The 19,207-nt window shown below is 35.0% G+C and overlaps 1 long non-coding RNA gene across 1 annotated transcript; it reads left to right on the top strand.

The window, feature by feature from the left end:
• The first annotated feature begins 13,807 nt into the window (after positions 1-13,807).
• LOC133859920 (uncharacterized) lies at positions 13,808-17,822 on the top strand. The gene is made up of 3 exons (XR_009898824.1): positions 13,808-14,059; positions 14,235-14,335; positions 17,509-17,822. It is a non-coding gene; the product is annotated as an uncharacterized LOC133859920 (long non-coding RNA).
• Positions 17,823-19,207: the final 1,385 nt, after the last annotated feature.

Raw genomic sequence — 19,207 nt, 5'->3', positions numbered from 1 at the left:
AAGAGCTTCAGAGTCAGCTGATGGCTATAGGGCATCACAAGATTGATGAGGATGAGTCCAACAATCCCCATCATGAGCATGCCCATGCCACCACCACACTTGGGAGTGAAGAAGTTGTTGAAGAGATTGTTAATGAGCTAAGTTTGAATGATCCTTTGGAATAGAGCTGTGCTCAATTCGAATTTGATCTGGACCTTGACATGGTAAGTGAGCAAGTTGAGGCCTTATTGGATTCCACTCCTGAGATACGACATGAGAATGGGGAAATCACCGAGATATTATCTGCTGACACATCTTTATCAGCAGCTAAGGAGGAAGAGAAAGAGAAGCACTTAGAGTGTATTGAGCACTTGGTGCGAATTGAGCCCTTGTCAACTCCAAATCAATCCAATGATAGGGAAGTGAATATTGAAGCTCAGTCCTTCATCACCATCCATTTTGAGACACTTCATGAGCCTCAAGCTTCAGTTCTTCAATGTCTCAAAGAGCCATCTTCTGATAAATTTGTCAAGGATCTATGCACACAAGGTCACAAATCTAGGAATCCTCTTCCTAAGAAGATCCTTCAAAGCAAGTAGGCTACCTAAGATGGCGAAACATTCTACCAGAGGGATATCAAATTCTAAAGAAGAAAGGTTGGAAGGGATTAGTTGGACATCCCAATGATCGGGGAAAGTGCGGTAACTTTTCTTTTCCATTTTATTTTTCGCACATTTTCTTTTAGTCATTTTTCATTTCATTTGTGTCTTTTTCTTTTGTTTTTAACAGCAAATGACCTTGTGATGTGTGTTTCTGTGTGAAATATTGCTGTTAGTTTGTGACAGGTGTGCTCGTGTTTAAGTTTGGAGGACGCCTTTGCCTTTTTCACACTTTGATGTTTCCTTACTTCTAGTAATATATTTCTCTACTACAGATTGAGGACAATGTGTAATTCAAGTTTGGTGGTATGGAAAAACACTCTGTCTATTTGTTTGTTTGTTTATTTATTTGTCTTTGTTCTAGAAAAAATAATTCAAAAAAATTCAAAAAATAAAAAAGATTGTGTTATGTTGTTGATTGAGCGTGATTGCATTGCAACTATGGTTTGTATGTCATTGGTTTGTTTAACATGTTGAACATTGCGTGTCATTATAAATCTGAATCGTTTGACTTGTCTGTTGGATTAGAGAGACTTCACTTGTTTGAATTGTTTTTCACAAGCACATTAGCATAGGGTCAATGAGGTATTAGATTTGAATTAAGGAATGTGTATCTTGAAATTGTAGGATATTTTGTTGATGAAACCTTAGCTTAAATTAAAAAAATAAATAAATAAAATTAAAAAAAAAATATCATCAGTTTGAATTCTCATTGAGTAACCAGATCTCTTGCCTTACTAAGCATTGAAGTGTTCGCGTAAAAGGATGAGAAATTCAATTTGGTTGATTGTATGGCTAGTTTGACTTCGTAGCCTTTTTGACTCGAGTAATTAAGCCCTTAGGAGTGTCTCTACATCCAGTGCCTTAAAACTATCTGGTTTGGGTGTCACTAGCTCAACACTCGTTACATAGGTCAATTAGAAAGCTTAAGGGAGTCGGGCATTGCAGAACTTAAAAAAAAAAAAAATAATAATAATAATTTAAACCTTGGTTGTTTTCATCTGGCAAGAATTCTAATGAATTTCGGGGTACACAAGCCTTGAGAAAAAATTGAAACCTCATGAGTTTATGTTAATCTCACTTTACACTTATTTGAGCATGTGTTGTCTCAATTTTCCAGTTATGAGTTAATTGATTTTTGATGTCCTGATGATTATATGATGTTCACCTTGTTAAACTTGCTCTTGATGTATGAACCATATGTTTGTGTGGAAGTCATTGTTTGACAACAACACAGTACTTTAAAATGTTTGTGGGTATCATTTCTGGCAAACCCTCATGAGACTTCACTCTTCCACTAGGGAATCATAGGGGTTTAAAAGGTTTGTTGCATGTACTAAATGCAATTGTTTCTCCCATGACAGCGGACTTATATTTCATGCTTTGATTTTATTTTTTATTTTGTTTCACTAAGGAACTAGCAAAATGTAAGTTTGTGGGTATTCATGACTAAAAAGAAAATACTAACTTTTATTAACAACATAAAAATAAAAGACTTACCAAAGAAAATGTTGCAAGAAAATGGAAGTTGCCGTCTGCCGCCTATGTACAAAAGAGGCTTATGCCTCCCCCCCCTCTAAGAGCAAAGACAGCATAAATATATAGCAAACCGCGACTCTTCTTTACGTTTTTGTTTTAGGTTTAAAAACATAATCCACTCACACACACCCTGGCACCGCATGATCACACGTCCCTGGAAAGAATTTTTTTGCTACCAGCTGTGCGTGATATGCTCTCAATCTCTCAATTTTGCCGCAGTTCACGTTCTCGTGTCTTGGTGCCAATTATAGAAGGAACCCGTGTATATATTTCTCCAAATTTGGGCCGCTTCACATGTTTTTGATTGAGGCAAAAAATGTGTACACTGCTGATCCTTAAGGAGAAAGAATCTTGTCTTGCTGCCAACTTGGAAAAACACGTGAATGTTCAGTTGGTGTTTGCCAATTCTGAAGAGATACATGAGTCTTAGTTGCTGTGTTTTATGGAAATCACATAGTGATTCGGTGCTGCAAGTTTTGCTCGGGAAGAATTTGGTGTTGCCTGGTCTCTAGAATAAATCAAGCACCCCTTGCTGCCAAATATGAAAATTTGGTGCTGCATAGCTTTCCAAAATAAAAACCCGCGTCTTGCCAAGCAAGGAAAGAAAATCGGTGCTGTTGACTTCCTGGAGAGAACTTGTGTTCGGTGCTGGCATGGTCCTTTGCATGGAAAGAATTCGGTTCTGCTCTTTTTTGGAAATGCCAGTTGTGCATGGGTCGCATGGGTTCGGTGCTACTATCAGCGGCTCTCGGTGCTGCAAGTCTCCTTTTGGCAAGAAAATCGTGTACAACAATTTTGTGCTGCATGCCAAGCCTGGAAAGAAAATTGCTTTGTCTTGGAAAGAATCGCATGGGTTCGGTCCATGGGCTTGGTGCTGCATGTTGATATAGAAATAAAATCTAACTTGCTACAGCTCTAGGTTTCGGTGCTTCAAATCTTGGAGAGCACGTGTATCTCTCGGCTGCTGCTCTTCTAAAGGAAAGAAATATGTGCTCATTTATGGGAAGAAACATGCGTGTCTTTATTGTTTTTAGTGCCTCAAGTCTGGAGAATCACACACCTATATCACTAACGCATGGTTGGTACAGATCTGGAAATAAGGCTTCAAAATGGCGCCGCATCACACGTGTTGCTTAGGTCTTTAAAGAATCTTACTTGTGCCTCCACATGCATGTTCGAAGTTAAGACAAAATATTCCCTTCCTTGTATATAGCGTTGCAAGACCGTTCTTGGAAATAATAATGATTTCACTTGTTGCTTCCTTTTCCTCAATAAAACGTGTCACTAGTTCCAAAACTAATCTCACAATGGTGTCTCTTGCATGGGCTCTAAAAATTTATTGCTCCCTTTCTTTGCAATTTCACATAAAAGCCGTTATTTTCTCTCAAAGACTTACAAAACTCCAATACACTAAAACTAACCAAAAATATCAAAAAATAACAAAATTAAAGGTTTAGCAGATGCAAATTAAGGAGTCCGGTTATACAATATTTGACACTCATCATTGGGTTACGTGTCAGAGTGCAAGATACGATTGCTGCCTCAGGTATGCGAGTATTACTATCTTCTTACTAGCTTTGTCTTCTGAATAGTGGAATTTCTGAGTTTGGCTGCCCCGGAGTGGTTTTTCTCTTAATTGAGTTTTCACTTCGTTAACAAAATGTATGTTTTCTTTAAATTTTGCATTTTGATATTTTGTTACACATTGATCACACACACACGATAAATTAAAAGTTTCTTTATTTTTCTCCTTATTTTTCATGTTTGAACATAAAGCTTAAACGTCAAGAGACTTATAAGTAATCACCTTTTAATATTGATGACTAAAAATGATGAATAAATGGATGTAAAAATAAACAAATTTAATATTGGAAAAAGGACAGATGAATATATTATCTTCTTTGTATATATTTATTTATTACAGAAAATAAGCTAAGAAACTACGCCAAGGAGAGTAAGTATGGATGTACTTACTGAGCATGAATCTATTTTTCATTAGGATTGTATAATATCTGTTTATTACTTGGATAATTGTTCATGAATTTCATATTGTGTTCAAATAATAAATGGCTGAGAAGATAGCTATCAACAAAACTAGTTAATAGCAAGGGGAAGAACGGCTAATTAGTGGACAAAAAGGGTGTCCAAATGAATAATTCTAGAACTCTAGAAGCGTCTGCAGTTTTGTTTAATATGCTATGTACCCTATGAAAAATAATAGACTCCTAATTTACCATGTAACAAAATATCTAAATGCGGAATTTAAAGAAGACATATTTTATTAACGAAGTGGAAACTCAATTAAAAGAAAAACCACTCTGAGGTAGCCAAACTCAGGATATCTACTATTCAGAAGACAAAGCTAGTTACAAAGTAGTAGCACTCACATACCCCTGATGCAGTGGTCGTACCTTGAACTCTGACACGTAACCCAACGTAAACGTCTCCCAACTAGGTCTCCTACCTGAAGGGGTGATATGCAAATTTTACTCGCAAGCGCACGAGTCGTATTTAGCATAGTTCATGCAAATGTGAGATTGTATCCACAGGGAAGTGTGTGTAAAGAAAAGAAAATCAATTTCTATTTAAATTAGTTTTGTTTTAACCCTAGAGCCGTGATTTTGGATTTTGTTGAACGACAAAGAAATAATAAAAAATAAAAATAAATAACGCAAAAAAGAAAAACACTAAGGTATCGAAATTCACCAAATCAAATTAAACATCCTACTCTTGCATTTTATTCATAAATTCGATTCAAGGAGCTCGATATTCAAGTTCTTAAAAACAAAGCGTGAAAACATTTGATGAATTCAACTCAAACAAATCACAACGATTATCCCTTATAGTAGAAACCATCCATTGTATTCGTAAATCACAATAGATATCCTAATCTCAAAGAAATCAATCGATGTATCCGTCGGTTGAATTACAACAAACATCCAATAAAAATTATCAATATAAAGAAATAATTCAATAAATTGACATGGAACTTGAATATTACATAAAGACATCGAATCTATGAATATCATGACAAGAGTGTCGGTGTTATCATTGATGAGATTTCATTATCAACGTTAGTTGAGGATTTTAGCCTCTCATGACTAAAACCACCAAACAATCTTGAAATGAAAACATGAAGTGATAAAAAAAAGACGAAGAACAGAAAGAAGAACATAAATTAAATAACTTTAAATAAAAAAAAAGTGATAAATTAAAATAGCGAAGAAAAGAAGGAAGAACAGAAACTAAATAACGGTAAATAAATTAAATCGAAAAATTAAAATGACAAGAAAAGGAAAGAAGAACTGAAAAATTAAATAACTTTAAATTAAAAGAACTATGAACAAAATATAAACTTACAAAAGAAAAGACAAGAACTAAGACAAATGCTCTGAAGAAAAGAATTGATATGTACAATGTAAATTAAAAGAACTATCGACTATCTTGGTCGCTCGAGTGACATCATGCTCGAGCCCTTATGTGCCTTCCACGTGTTTGATTCTCCAAAGCTGCTGCCACGTTGGCCCTAACACCCATGCTTTGAATGGCTCTAAAGACTTCTTCTCCTGTTTCTTTGCAAGTCCCACAGAAATACTGCATTTTACCTCAAAGTCCTACAAAACACTGAAACACCAAAACTAACCAAGAATCAGAAGATAACAAAGGTAAAGGTTTAATAAAAGCAAAATAAGAGGTCCAAATATACAATATTTGGCACTCATCAAATACCCTCAAACTTACATTTTGCTAGCCCCTTAGCATAACAAAATGAAAAATAAAATCAAAGCAAGAAACATATATCCGCTTTCGTGGGAGAGACGATTGCATTTAGCGTATGCAACAAGACTTTTAAACCCTTAGGACTCCTTAGTGGACGAGTGAAGTCTCGTGAGGGTTTGCCAGAAATGATACACATAAACATTGAAGCACTATGTTGTCAACAAGAAAGAATTTTCACATAAACCATGGTTCATACGTCATTAGCATGCTTGAAAAGACAAACACCATCATCCACATCAACAGGGATCTAACATCGAATCACTCATAAATGGATAATTAAGACATCATATGTTCTCAAAAGTGTAGAGTGAAATTAACATACAATCATGAGGTTTCATTTTAATCTCAAGATAAGTATCTCAAAAATCATTGGAATCCATATCAAATGAAACAACCAAGGTAAGATATCCAAATTATTTTATTTTATTTTATTTTAGTTTAGGTTGTGCAATGCTCGGCTCTCTTGAGCTTTCTAATTGACCCATGTAATGAGAGTTGGGCCAGTGACTCTCAAACCAGATGGTCTTAGGGCACTAGATGTAGAAACATCCCTAAGGGCTTAATACTCAACTCAAAAAGGCTACGAAGCCAAACTAGCCATACCATTAACCAAATTGAAATTCTCACCTTTTGACGCGAACACTCAATGCTTAGTGAGGCAAGAGGCTCGGTTACTCAGTGAAAAACTCTAAATGATCTTATTCCTTTTTTTTTTTTTCCCTTTTATATATATATATATATATATATCTTGCAACCAAGGTTATTTATCAATAGGTCATCCAATAACTCTCAAAGCACAAATTCATACCCCACAGATTACATGCTAATGTGCTCGTGATAATTTAACTCAACAAGTGAAGTCTCACTAGCCCAAAAATAAGTTAAAAGACTTAAATTCCCAATGACGTGGTGTGTTCAAAACTTTAAGCAAGCCAATGAAATGCAAACCATAGCTACAATTTAACTCAAACTTGACAACAACAATTTTTTTTTTTTGCAAAATTTTAAGAACAAAAAGACAAAGAGACAGAGTGTTTTTCCATACCCCCAAACTTGAATTACACATTATCCTTAATGTGTAGTGTAGAAATACATTACCAGAAGGGAAGAAAAATCTGAGGTGTGAAAAAGGCCAGGGAGTCCCCTAAACTTAAACACCAAACACCTGTCAACAAAACAAATAGCAACATTTCTCATAGAAACAAACATCAAAAGGTTAATTGTTGTCAGAAATAAAAATAAAATGACAAGAAATCAAATGTACAGAAAGTAAAAGGGAAAAGAAAATTTACAGCGCCTTCCCCGATCACATGGATGTTCAACCAATACCTTCAACCATTTCTTCTTTAAAATTTGATATCCTTCTGGTAGAATGGGTCGCCTTCTTAGGTAGCCAACTTGCTTGCTTCGAAGGATCTTCTTAGGGAGATGATTCCTAGATTTGTGAGCTTGTGTGCATAGATCCTTGACAAATTTATCATAAGATGGCCCGTTGAGAAATTGAAGAATTGAAACTTGGGGCTCATGAAGTGTCTCGAAAGGGATGGTGATGAAGGAATGAGCTTCAGTACTCATTTCCTTGTCATTTGACAACTTTGGAGTTGATGGGGGCTCAATTTGCTCTAGGTGCTCATTTTCAAGTATGATAGTGGCTTGGACATGATCATGATAAGAATTGTGAAAATCATCCTCATCAATCATGTAGTGCCCTGTAGCCATCAGCTGACTTTCAAACTCTTCTTCCTCTATTTTGGTGACTTCAGCAACCAGGTATTCGAACTGTCCTTCTATCCTAGCAATCGCCTGAGTGTTTTCCATAGTAGCATTCTTGACGTCACTAATAGCCTGAGTGTTTTCCATAGTAGCATTCTTCATGTCACTAATAGCCTGGCCTGTGAGATACATGAAGACTTTGAGAGTGTCTTCTAAAGTTGACTGTAAAGATGAAGCTGGATAATCGTAGGATGAAGGATGGGAAGATTGGTCATTGAACTACGGATATTCAGAATGATGCAGTTCTTGAAATTGGGGAGCACAATTTCCCATGGCTTGAGCTTGCCACGAGAAATTAGAATGGTTGCTCTAGTCCAGGTTGTAAAAATTGGAATTTGAATCGAACCCTGGGCTGGAGAAATTTGTGTTCATTTGCTCATATGAAAAATTATAGAATTGTCCCCATGATGGACAATTACTAGCACTATGAAAAGGATTAGAGCAATATGAACATGGTTCATGTGGGTAGAAATTAGGAGTGTAGTTGGTAGAAGCGGGTGTCCTACCACTAGGCGAAACATGTTGTGCAGAAAAATTATTTAAATCATCAAACTGAAAGTCCATGCTTCATTCTCACTCTTTAACGTGCATTCTCACATAAATATCAACCATTTTTTTTTTTTTAACTAAAGGAAAGTGCAAGTGGGGTAGACAGAATTCTCCAAGGACCCAGGTTCATTCTCAGGAAAGTGAAAGGGCTCACACGGACCACTTAAGTCCCAAGACCTTACTAGCCAGAACTTGCCTAGACACTTGGATAGCACCGTAAGACCACACTAGCAAATATATATATATATATATATATATATATATATATATATATTGAAGATTAAAAGAAAAATAGCACAAACAAAATAAATAAAAGGAAAATGAAAACTAACATGAATGCATACAACGAAACAAAGATACCAAAGAAGGTAAAAAATAAAACTTACAAGACTGGACCAAAAATAATTATTGGCAAAAAATTTCCACTACTGAACTTCTCCAGGTAGTGCCTCCTGTGTTGGTGCACTCGAGCAAGTTCATAAAATTCCGCAGAACCTGAGACAAAAATAGAACAGAAAGCCCTTTTTTTAAAAAAATACTAAAAAAAAAGATTAAGAAAAAAAAATCTACTAGAAAAAAAAAATAAAGTAAACAAAACTTGATTTTTTTTTTTCTTACAAATCAACAGTTCCCCGACAACGGCTCCAAAAACTTGATGTGCAAATTTTACTCGCAAGCGCACAAGTCGTATGTAGCATAGTACATGTAAGTGCGAGATCGTATCAACAGGAAAGTGTGTGTAAAGAAATGAAAATCAATTTCTATTTAGATTAATTTCGTTTTAACCCTAGAGCCACAATTTTGGATTTCTATTAAGGACAAAGAAATTAAAATAAAAAAATAATGAGTAAATAACACAAAGAAGAAAAACACTAAGGTATCATAATTCACCAAATCAAATCAAACACCCTACTCTTGCATTTTATTCATAAATTCGATTCAAGGAGCTCGATATTGAAGTTCTTAAATAACAAAGCGTGAAAACATTTGATGAAACAAATCACAACGATTATCCCTTAGAGTAGAAATCATCCATTGTATCTAGAAATCACAATAGCTATTCCAATTCAAAGAAATCAATCGATGTATCCATCGGTCGAATTACAACAAACATCCAATAAAAATTATCAATCGAAAGAAATAATTCAATAAATTGAAACGAAACTTGAATTTAACATAAAAACATTGAATCTATGAATATCATGACAAGAGTGTCGGTGTTAACATTGATGAGGTTCATCATTAACCTTAGTTGAGTATTTTAGCCACTCATGACTAAAAACACCAAACAATCTTGAAATGAAAACATGAAGTGATAAAAAAAAAAAGACAAAGAAAAGAAAGAAGAACAGAAATTAAAAAACTTTAAATAAAAAGAAAGCGATAAATTAAAATAACGAAGAAAAGAAGGAAGAACGGAAACTAAATAACAGTAAATAAATTAAAGTGATAAATTAAAATGACAAGACAAAGAAAGAAGAACTGAAAATTAAAAGAACTATGAAGGAAATATCAACTTACAAAAGAAAAGACAAGACCTAAGACAAATGCTCTGAAGAAAAGAATTGATATGTACAATGTATAGGATGATCTAAGTGGTGCCTAGCATGGGGTATTTATAGTAGAAAATTAGGTTAAACCCAATTTTTACAAAATGGCACCTCTACCCCTCTAAACCCTAATAGGGGAAAAGAATGTTAGGGTTTAGGGCCATATTTTCAAAATGACCCCTCTACCCCTAGAAAACCCTAATAGGATTGTCAAAATGGCGCATGCCACGTCAGCCCTGTTTGTCGCTCGATCGACTATCTTGGTTGCGCAAGCGACATCATGCTCGAGCCCTTGTGCACCTTCTAGGTGTTTGATTCTCCAAAGCTGCTACCACGTCAGCCCTAACACCCGTGCTTTGAATGGCTCTAAAGACTTCTTCTACTATTTCTTTGCAATTCCCATAGAAATACTGCATTTTATCTCAAAGTTCTACAAAACACTGAAACACTAAAACTAACCAAGAAATCAAAAAATAACAAAGCTAAGGTTTAACAAATGCGAATTAAGGGGTCCAAATATACAATATTTGGTATTCATCAAGAGGTCTTCAATGGAATCCTTTAGATTAGGGCTCCTCCCTAACCTAGACTTCAAAGCTGATCAAATCATACAGGAACCACCATCAGAGAGCTAGCACATATCACAATCTCTACCTAAACACCCTCTCTTAGTATAAAGGAATTCAATATCGAATTCACTGAATAATACAAGCCTAGAGACCTCTATTTATCGGCTTTTGAAGACCTAATACAACATTAATTTGGAGTTCTTTGGACGGCGTCCGGACATAGACAGAGCGCATCCGAATGGCAAGCAGTAACCGATGAATCATTCGATGAATCCATACTTGCACAAATCACAAAAGATATCTAGTTTTGACTAAATCATCAAATGTATCCATTGAATGAAACACAACGAATATCCAACATTTTGATAAATGAAAACCCAAGCCATCAATTTAATGAAACTATATCAAATCATCACTTGTATCCGGAAATCACAAGAGATATCCAACAATAATCTCAATAATTGAAGTAGAACAATGAGAAATCAAAACCCATAAACTCAAATAGCATAAACAAGCATGGAAACTCAATTTCTCTTCAATGGTGAGGTTTCATCCTCAACCCTAGACGAAATTTCAGCTACACATAACTAAAGAAAGCATAAATAAACAACAAGAATGCATAAAAATCAAAGAAACTTACAAAGGATTGAAGTTCTAGGTCAAAATCAAACCAAAAACCCTAAACTACAGTGAGAATGGCGCCTAGGGCGCTCCTAAGTGGCCTGCTCTCTAAAAAATGAGAAAAGAATGGTATTTATAGAGTTAGCTAGGGTTTTTGAAATTCCAGCTTCGCATAAATTTGATCGATCGATTTTATAATCGATCGATCGACTTAGGGCAATTTTTGATCGATCGACTTCCCAGCAATTCTGAATTTCCAGCTTTTTATGTATTTTCACTTGAAAATTATCATTTTTCTCTTAATGTCCTGTAAAAACGCAAAAACACCAAAACTAACCAAAACATCAGAAAATAACAAAGCTAAAGATTTAAATAATGTAAATTAAGGGGTCCAAATATACAATATTTGGAACTCATCAAATACCCCCAAACTTACATTTTGCTAGTCCCTTAGCAAAAAAAAAAAATGAAAAACAAAATCAAAGCAAGAAAGATAAATCCTCTTTCGTGGGAAAGACGATTACATTTAGTGTATGCAACAAGCCTTTTAAACCCCTAGGACTCCCTAGTGGACGAGTGAAGTCTCGTGAGGGTTCGCCGGAAATGATACCCACAAACATTGAAACACTATGTTGTCAATAAGAAAGAATTTTTACGCAAACCATGGTTCATACGTCATTGGCATGCTTAAAAAGACAAAACCCATCATCAACATCAACAGGGGATCCAACATCAAATCACTCATAAATGGACAATTAAGACATCACATTTTCTCAAAAGTGTAGAGTGAAATTAACATGCAATCATGAGGTTTCATTTTAATCTCAAGATAAGTACCTCAAAAATTATTGGACTCCCTATCAAATGAAACAACCAAGGCAAGATTTGCAAATTATTTTATTTATATATATTTTTTTGTTTGTTGTTTTATTGTGTAGGTTGTGCAATGCTCGGCTCCCTTAAGCTTTCTAATCGACCCATGTAACGAGCGTTGGGCCAGTGACTCCCAAACCAGATGGTCTTAGGGCACTAGATGTAGAAACATCCCTAAAAGCTTAATTACTCAAGTCAAAAAGGCTACGAAACCAAACTAGCCATACAATTAACCAAATTGAAATTCTCACCTTTTGACGTGAACACTCAATGCTTAGTGAGGCAAGAGGCCCAGTTACTCAGTGAAAAACTCAAAATTATCTTATTTTATTTCTTTTTCTCTTTATATATATATATCTTGCAAGCCAAGGTTATTTATCAATAGGTTATCCAACAACTCTCAAAATACACAATTAAGCACAAATTCATACCCCATAAATTACATGCTAATGTGCTCGTGATAATTCAACTCAAAATAAATGAAGTCTCTCTAGCCCAAAAATAAGTCAAAAGACTCAGATTCTTAATGACATGATGTGTTTAAAACTTTAAGCAAGCCAATGAAATGCAAACCACAGCTACGGCTTAACTCAAACTTGACAACAAATATTTTTTTTTTTAGAAGAAAAAGACAACTAAAAATAACTAAACAAGCAGAAAAAATAAATAAACAATCAAACAGACAAGTGACAACTAAAAATAACTAAACAAACAGAAAAAATAAATAGACAAACAAACAGACAGAGTGTTTTTCCATACCCCCAAACTTGAATTACACATTGTCCTCAATGTGTAGTGTAGAAATACATTACCAGAAGTAAGGAAACATCAAGGTGTGAAAAAGGTCAAGGCGTCCCCCAAACTTAAACACCAAAACACCTGCCGACAAAAACTAACAGCAATATTTTCTCACAAGAAACACACATCAAAAGGTTAATTGCTATCAGAAATAAAAATAAAATAACAAGAAATTAAATGAAAAATGAAAGAAATTAAATGTACAGAAAGTAAAAAGGGAAAAGAAAATTTATAGCGCCTTCCCTGATCATGTGGATGTCCAACCAATCCCTTCCACCATTTCCTCTTGAAAATTTGGTATCCCTCTGGTGGAATGTTTCGCCATTTTATGTAGCCAACTTGCTTGCTTCGAAGGATCTTCTTAGGAAGATGGTGCCTAGATTTGCGCGGTTGTGTGCATAGATCCTTGACAGTTTTGGCATAAGATGGCTCTTTGAGACATTTAAGAATTGAAGCTTGGGGCTCATGAAATGTCTCAAGAGGGATGGTGATGAAGGAATGAGCTTCAGTACTCATTTCCTTGTCATTGGACGTATTTGGATTTGGCGGGGACCCTGTGTGCTCCAGGTGCTCCTCTTTTTCTTCCTCTACATTGCTATCCACAATTTCCTCACTCTCAAATATGGTGATGGCGGGGACATGCTCATGATAAGAATTGCTGAAATCATCCTCATCAATCATGTAGTGCCCTGTAGCCATCAGCAGACTTTGAAACTCTTCTTCCTCTATTCGTGTGTGTAAAGACCAAGAAAATATATAGGGAGTTTAGCATTTAATAAATTATATTTATTAACTAGATGAAACTAATAATTATATTGTAGGTGATAATATTTATATTATGTAAATAAAATTAGTATAAGATAAAATAAAGGAAGTTGGAATAATAAAATATTATTAATGGGTTTCTAGGATTAAATAAAAATAAGTCTAATTAGTGTGGTAAAATAAACAAAATGTTTATTTTATCCTATGGGCTTGTAAATGATAGCCCAAGAGATAGAGAAAAATGATGTCTTTTAGGCCCAAATCATGAATTTCAACTAAAGCCCACAAATACCCATGGTTTCACTTAAGTTGGGGGCATTTTTAGAAATTTTGCACAAACCCTCTTATTCCCCTCCTTATCTCACGACCACACACTCTTCATCTTCATCTTTTATTTTGTTTTGCTCACCAAACACACACACACACACACGGCAGCACACTTCCCCCTCTCAACCACGAAAATCTCCACCATTTTCTCACTTGTCTCTTGCTCTTCTCCCTTCTCTCATCAACCCTTGAATCTTGGGAGCCATGGCATGAGAGGGCTTTGATTTCTTGTTGGAAGCATTATATTGCACAAAGTGGCCTTTCAAGAGAAAAAACCGTAAGTCCTTTATCCTTTTTATTTTTCTCTCTTCTCTTCTCCTCTTCACGTGGATTTATGGTTGTTTGGGAAGAGTTTTTGAACTCAAAACGTTATCCATGGAGGGCTGTACACGGCAGTGGCTTGGAGTGATTTTTCACTCTCTCAACTTCTTTCTCTTTTACATGTGCTATAGGTTTGGCTTGGGCTTTGCTTCAAATCAAGTCCTTCATCGTTTTTGAGCGTTGAGTAACGATTTTTGGGTGTTAGGACCTCCAATCTACCGATTATTTTGAGGTAATTTCGTAATCCCTAATTTTTGTCTAAGTTAGGTCAATTTTGGGTATTAGACTAAATTATTAAAATTAGCTTGAGACTTTGGCGTATAGTGAATTCCTATACATTATTTAAGCCATGGGTTGTTGGATTAAAGGATTAAAACTTCAATTGTGTAAATTGTTAAGTATGGGAATAAACCCTAAATTTGATGAGTTGAATTAAATTAGGACTTTTAGATGTTTAAACCCTAGATTATTAATAAGTCGATTAATTGTATTTAAGGTGTTAATTAATCCTATGTTATCTATTATGAGGTTAGGTCCTAAAGTTAGTAATTTGTATAAATTGAAAATTTCAATTGTAAACTTAAGAATATTTCTATGTATAGGTTTAGTTAATTAATTGGTAATAAAGTAAACCCTATAATTTTATGGGTTGGTAATTGTAGATAATAAAATGTTGAATGGAACCTTAAAACTTTATGGGCTTAACTTTTAAACATGTATAAAGGGAATCATGAGTTTATGGCTATGAGTTGGGGCTTTGATGTGGATTTTATGTTTTGATGATTGTTGAAAGTATGACGAGTGTTTCAATGGAAAGCAAATCTGATTTGGATTGGTATTTTAATAATAAATGGTTAATGATTATTTGTTAAGGATAGATGTTAATGTTTGTGGTTGAATGGTTGGGCATTTTGGTATTGATTTGGTGAACCTTGATGGCTATGGCCGTGTGAAGTTTTAGAGGGTTTTGATGGCTTTTGTTGGTTGGTTTGCATTTTTGATATTTAGTTTTAGTAGCTCTCAGTGATTATGGCCTGTTGAGTTTATGTACTAGCCGTGTGGGTATTGTACTATGAATTGGGATTATTTCGGGTGCGCTATTCCAAGTGGATTGGTTTATTTGGTAGGCCGTGGTTTGTTGAAATGGTAAATTCTTGATGAATGGGGTTTGCGTATAGGTTGTTAGGAAAGAATTGAAGAGTTTGAAGTTAAATTGTTTAGATCACTTTCATGTAAATGGCAAATACGGTTAAAATAGAGAATTGGTTAGTATGGTGTCTAATAGAGTAAAATGAATATGAAATAGTTACAAAAATAATGAGTAAAAGTAAAGTGTTAAACGTTAGGTTCTATAAGTTAATTATAGAAATATTTACCCAACTATAATTAAAGTAGGGGAATAAGTAAATAAAATAAATGTAAGAGTATAGCAAATAAATGCAAAACAGAAAGATTATAATATGAAAATCATAGCTCAATATAAAAGAAATACTAAACCAATATTTTAGTGTGCAAATTGTTAAGGTTCTATAAACTAAATACCGGATGTTTAGTTAACTAAAAGTTAAAGTATTAAATATAATAGTAGATGTATTTAAAGGTTAAGAAACGAAATAAACACGAACCTAAAATCAAGGCTTAATCTAATAGTAGTCAAGTGTACCTAACTAGCTTTAGATGCGGGTGGTGCGACGCGTGAGCACGCGGGTAGTTTATATGTCATAGAGTATAGGTTCAATAGCTTAGTCTAATATCATATATGTTTGTAGGCACGTAAAGTGGAGACTTCAATTGCTCTCCAACGGCGAGTTCAAGGTAACTAGAACATGGGGGATATTTGAGTCATGAGTCCAATGCAGTTAAGGTGAGTATTCTACTCACTGAGGAATCCTAGGAATTTAGATTTACATTTTGACAATATTTGGTTGTATTTATTGTTATGGAATTTGTTGGTGAAAATATATGTGAATGAGTTGTGATGATAAATGGATGTTGAAATTGTAATGTATTTATAGTTATGAAAGTGTTGGTAAAAATATATGTGAATGGGTTATGACATATTTGGATTGAGAATTGTGATGATAAATAGATGTAGTTGAAATTTGAATGTATTTATAGTTATGGAAGTGTTAGTAAAAATATATGTGAATGGGTTGTGATATATTTGGATTAAGAATTGTGATGATAAATGGATATTGTTGAAATTGGAATGTATTGATGGTTATGGAATCGTTGGTAAAAATATATGTGAATGAGTTATGATATATTTGGATTGAGAATTGTGATGATAAATGGATATCGTTGAGATTGGAATGTATTGATGGTTATGGAATTGTTTGTAAAAAATATATGTGAATGAGTTACGATATATTTGGATTGCGAATTGTGATGATAAATGGATATTGTTGAAATTGGAATGTATTGATGGTTATGGAATCGTTGGTAAAAATATATGTGAATGAGTTATGATATATTTGGATTGAGAATTGTGATGATAAATGGATGTTGTTGAAATTGGAATGTATTGATGGTTATGGAATTGTTGATAAAAATGAAGGTGGTATGTGTTGAAAGAAAGATGTTTGGGAATACACATGTGATGATATGTATATAGTGTGGATGCTTTGGTATTATGAGAACCCGGTAGTTGAAAAATAGTAAGTCCAGTGTTGTAGTATCTGGCACAGTGGTAGGCCATAGTGTAGCAGCTCTTGGCTGAGATGAGTGGTAGGCCAGAGGGTAGCAGCTCTTGGCTGAGATGTGTGGTAAGCCTAGCATTGAAGTGCTAGCACTAGTGAGAGATGTGGTAAGCCTAGCATTGAAGTGCTAGTTCACGTGAGATGTGTGCCCTGCGGGTCGTAGCTTTACGGGCGGTGCTGATGGTAAGCCTAGCATTGAAGTGCTAGCACTAGTGAGATATGTGGTAAGCCTAGCATCGAAGTGCTAGTTTATGTGAGATGTGTGCCCTACGGATCGTAGCTTTACGGGCAGTGTTGACGGTAAGCCTAGCATTGAAGTGCTAGCGCTTGTGAGATATGTGGTAAGCCTAGAATTGAAGTGCTAGCACACGTGAGATGTATGCCTTGCGGGTCGAAGCTTTACGGACGTTGTTGACGGTAAGCCTAGCATTGAAGTGCTAGCACTCGTAAGATGTGTGAATATTGTTTATGATATGCGTGGAATATTGTTAATAGAAACCTTTATAATATACAAGTGTGTGATGAACAGTGTGACTTGTACTCGAAAACTTGTTGTTGTGTGAACTTAATGATATGTGAATAACGCTGTTGAATCCTGCATGCAATTATGTTTGTGTATATTGTATACTTAGTGAGTCTTATACTACTGAGGTGGTGAACTCATACTTTCACCTGTACGAATGTGGTTAACCCCACAACCGTACAGACTCTGATGTTTTGACTGCAGGTTCGGTGGATCTACTGAATGATGTCGTAGCATAGTACTTGAGATGTTATGACTGAAGCCCGACGCGACAGTTATAGTGGTTGGACCATGGGTTGTCCGCCTTTTGGTAGACTTTGTTTATGGCTCGTGTCGCCTGTGACACTTGTATTTATGAGCTACTCTTTTAGTATGTATTTAATAGTTTTGTAGAAGTCTTAAACAAATGGACATATTAATGGCTCTTTTGTTGTGATTAACTGTTGTTTATAGATGTACTTTCCGCTATGTTGATAATGTTATTATGTGTTATCTGCTGCGTAAATGTAACTCTGATTATTAGGTAAATGTTATGGAATATGTACCGTGTATTGGTTGAGCGACATGTAGTTGTGCCACTGTGATGACTCGTTATATGTTTTTTTTTTTTTTTTAAAAAAAAAGGGTCGTCATAGTGTGACTTCAGCAACCAGATATTCAAACTGTCCTTCTATCCTGGCAATCGCCTGAGTGTTTTCCATAACAGCATTCTTCACGTCACTAATAGCTTGGCCTGTGAGCTCCATGAAGACCTTGAGAGTGTCTTCCAAAGTGGACTGTGAAGAAGAAGCTAGATAATTGTAGGATGAAGGATGGGAAGATTGGTTGTCGAACTGCGGATAATCAGGATGGTGCAGTTCTTGAAATTGGGGAGCACAATTTCCCATGGCTTGAGCTTGCCACGAGAAATCAAGATGGTCGCTCCAGTCCGGGTTGTAAAAATTGGAATTTGAATCAAATCCCGGGCTGGAGAAATTGGTGTTCATTTGCTCATAAGAAAGATTGTAGAATTGTCCCCACGATGGACAATTACTAGCACTATGATAAGGATCAGAGCAATATGAACATGGTTCATGTGGGTAGAAATTTTGAGAGTAGTTGGTTGGAGTGGGTGTCCTACCACTAGGCGAAGCATGTTGTGCAAAAAAATCACTATAATTATTAAAATAAAAATCGATGCTTCACTTGTACCTTATAGCATGCAAATATCCCACAAAAGAAATGAACCAAGCGTTTTTTTTTTTTTTTTTTTTTTTTTTTTTTTTTTTTTTTAAGTTAAAATAAACTAACAAAGAAAAACAAACAATAAAATAAGGTAAAACAGAAACAAAATATTAACAAAATAAACCAAAAACTTATACGGATTTTGGTTGCTGCCTTCAGAAAATTCGCTCGATTGAAATTAAGTTCGATCGAACTACTTTCGATCGAGCTAATATTAACTCAATCGATCGACTTTTGGCTCGATTGATCGATTTTACAAGGTACTCAGAAAGTACAGCAACTGTAGAAAAAGAACCGGAAAAACAAACAGTTTTTTGTTTTTTTTTGTTAGATCATAAAACAGAAACAAAACAACAATTATATGAAACAAAAATCTACCTAAACTAGTAGAAAAATAAAATCAATTCAAACAAAAATCAATTTCCACAAACAAAACAATTCCCTGGCAACGGCGCCAAAAACTTGTTGTGCAAATTATAATACTCGCAAGTGCACGAATCGTTTGCAATATAGTGTTATGCAAGTGCGAGGTCGATCCCACAGGGAATTGTGTTGCGAAAATTAATCTCTATTCAAACTAATCATATTTTAATCTAGTTCCAAATTTAGGGATTTTTAACAAAAGAAAACATAAACAAAATTAATGAAAATAAAGGGG

The sequence above is a fragment of the Alnus glutinosa genome, chromosome 1 (genome assembly GCF_958979055.1).
Source record: "Alnus glutinosa chromosome 1, dhAlnGlut1.1, whole genome shotgun sequence".
NCBI lineage: Eukaryota > Viridiplantae > Streptophyta > Magnoliopsida > Fagales > Betulaceae > Alnus > Alnus glutinosa.
Note: the sequence above shows the minus strand (reverse complement) of the source record. Positions and strands in the feature narration are given on the sequence as shown.